The sequence below is a fragment of the Octopus bimaculoides genome, chromosome 5 (genome assembly GCF_001194135.2).
Source record: "Octopus bimaculoides isolate UCB-OBI-ISO-001 chromosome 5, ASM119413v2, whole genome shotgun sequence".
Lineage (NCBI taxonomy): Eukaryota > Metazoa > Mollusca > Cephalopoda > Octopoda > Octopodidae > Octopus > Octopus bimaculoides.
The window spans coordinates 34,221,660-34,224,613 of NC_068985.1; positions in this window are offsets into that span (position 1 = coordinate 34,221,660).

The window sequence follows — 2,954 nt, forward strand, 5'->3', positions numbered from 1 at the left end:
ATATATAGATAGATAGATATGTAACCTCGTGGATATCGTTGGCGATTTTTTCTTCCCCCGTCTTCCCTTCTTTGGACTTTCCTATGTTTCCGACGAAGAGCTCCGCTCGAAACGTCAGATTCTCTTTCTTTCCTTTCCTGAGCGTCCAGTAACACAATATCTGTATCACGTCCTCGCGTTGTTATTTTTTAAATTATTTTTATCGTTTTTCTTTTTAGAACTTATATATATATATATATATAAATAAATAAATAAATATATTCTTGGGAATAAAAAATGATGGATTTTTTTCCCTTATGAGTTTTTTCACGCTAGCTTCTTGATAAAATTCTTGTAAAAGATTTTATCCCTATTATTGAATTATATATATATACACTGACGTAGGTTTGCTAGGAGATGTAAGATTTGTGTGCTGTTCCAAAATATAATCATTTACAATATTTACAATACTTAGATTTTATTACCATATTTATTTACGAGGGGGTGCTGAAAATTTCGTGGCTTTTGGGTAAAAGAAAATACAAGAGGATCAGTTAATTATGATTTTATTGAACATACTTTCCTTTCAGGTTGATACACTTATTGCAGCAGTCCTTCAGTTTTTCTGAGCCCTTTAAAAGAACTCGGAAGGTTGGGCCTCCAACCAGGCCTTTCGCGACACACTTAAAGCCAGGAACTTTTCAGTAAACCATGGTATAGATTGAAGTCACAATTGTGTTACGTTACGAAAAGATGTTATGCTGAATACCAGTAGCTAGTGTGTGAGAATGTATACTTGGTGAGAGGGGAAAATGTTATATCTTAGTGCTTGGTGGGAGATGATCCTTTTATACGAGGTTGGAGCGGACATAGCAATCGGCTCTTCAAGAAAACCTCTGTGAGTCCTCTGGTTTGTATTTCTTGTGCATCTCGACTTATAACTACGATTTGGTGCGAAACTGCCTGGAATTTTACGTTAATCGTAACACTTCACAAATGCGCCAGAACAACGACTGGTAGAAATATGAGCCAAAGTCACCTGATAAGGACAGTTGCCGTCAAATATGGAAACTTGGTATGCCATATGTATGTGCACTTATGAATGTACACAAACACACACACACACACACACACACACACACACACACACACACACACACACACACAGTTGAAATTTATGGAAAAACGAAAGACGAAGACATGTTATGAACAACAAGCAAGTGTACTAGTTTGACGCTCGGGAAAAATGAAAATGTCTTTTACGTTTCAACAGAAAGTAATAAGAGGCAAAAACAGAGAGAGAATGAAACAAAACGTGTAGACTCCAGTCCGACCCCTCCGCCGCACAGAGAGCTTGGTGTAGGCAGGGTGGAAGGAGAAGTGAATGTAGGAGTGTGAGTCAGGAGTGTGTGTCAGTGGATGGAGGTTGTGAGAGCGGAGTGGTGTATGCTGATAGAAATATCGAGAAATTAGATGGAAGAGTTAGAGAATGTAAGAGAATTCGAGGGCAAGATGGAAGGATTGGACAAAAGAGAGGAAGGAGTCAATTTGTTCGCGGGAGAGTGAAGTCATGTTAATACAGTCATAGATATAACGACCGTATAGTTCGGGAGTGGGACCAGTGAATTCTGAGAATATTTGGGCCTTAAGAAGTCCTTCGTTGTGTGGGATCACACTATATAAAGTTTTGATATCAAGAATGAACAGAAATTTCTGTACAGTTCTATATCTAAGAGATGAGGAATTATGTACATTATTTACATTATTTATATTAGTCCTCATCTTGCTTGTTGTTAACACAACATTTCGGCTGATGTACCGGCCAGCCTTCATCAAGTGTCTTGGGAGAATTTCGAACCTGGGTTCACATTCCTAAGGTATTTTTCGATGTTGTTGTTATTATTATTATTATTATTATTATTATTATTATTATTATTAGAATCGAACTCGGAATCTTGGAGTTAGTAGCGTGCTATTAACCACTACGTCGTATGCCTGTGGGCAATTATGGAGTGAATTTTAGGGCTTATAAATCTAATATTTTTATAGCCTTCCTTAATACAGGTTCCCATATGCTATTCGTATCTGCACTCGGTCTGCTTAGGAGGTTGTTGTGTCCTAGCATATGTGCTGCTTCTTTTAGTTTTCGTATTTTCCAGTGGTGTTCTCTGTCTATTATTTTAACTTCATCCCACAGGGGAAGGTGGTCTCCATTTTTCCATACATGATCAGCTATACCCGATTTATCAATATCTCCTCGTGTCACAGATTTGCGATGTTCGTCTACCCTTATTTTGAGGGGGCGACATTTTTCGCCTTTGTATAACCTACCACAGCTGCATGGGATGGAGTACACGCAGTCTTTGGTCATATTCTTTTGTATTGGTGGTTTTACTCGAAGGAGATATTTACGAAGTGTTGTATTACTCTTGAATACTGTCCTGATGTCATATGGGCCGCATATCTTTTGTATTTTTCGGAGAGGCCTTTCATATAGGGTAGACAAACTGTGGACAGTTTATCGGTTTCATCCTCTCTTTTCTGCATAATTGGAGTGGATAGTATATTTTGGGGTAGTTGTTACTTAATAGATTGTTACTTAGCTTCAGCATTTCTTCGTGGTGGGTATCACGATCGCTACATATAATCTTTGTTCGATGTTTCAGGCACTGAGCAATCCCTCTCTTTACATTGTATGGACGGTGGGAATTGAAGTTGAGATATCGTCCAGTGAAGGTCGGTTTGCTGTATACGGATGTCCTGAATCCATACTTGGTGCTTTTTATTAACGTCCAGGAATGCTAGCTGATTGTCTTTTTCCTTTTCTGAACTGTATAGATGGCTTTATTGAGTTCACATGATCTAACAGCACTTGGACATCTTCCTGAATAATAATAATAATAATAATAATAATAATAAGCAGAGAGTGAAGGTTTCATATTGGCTGCTCAAGACCAAAGCTTATTAACCCGGAA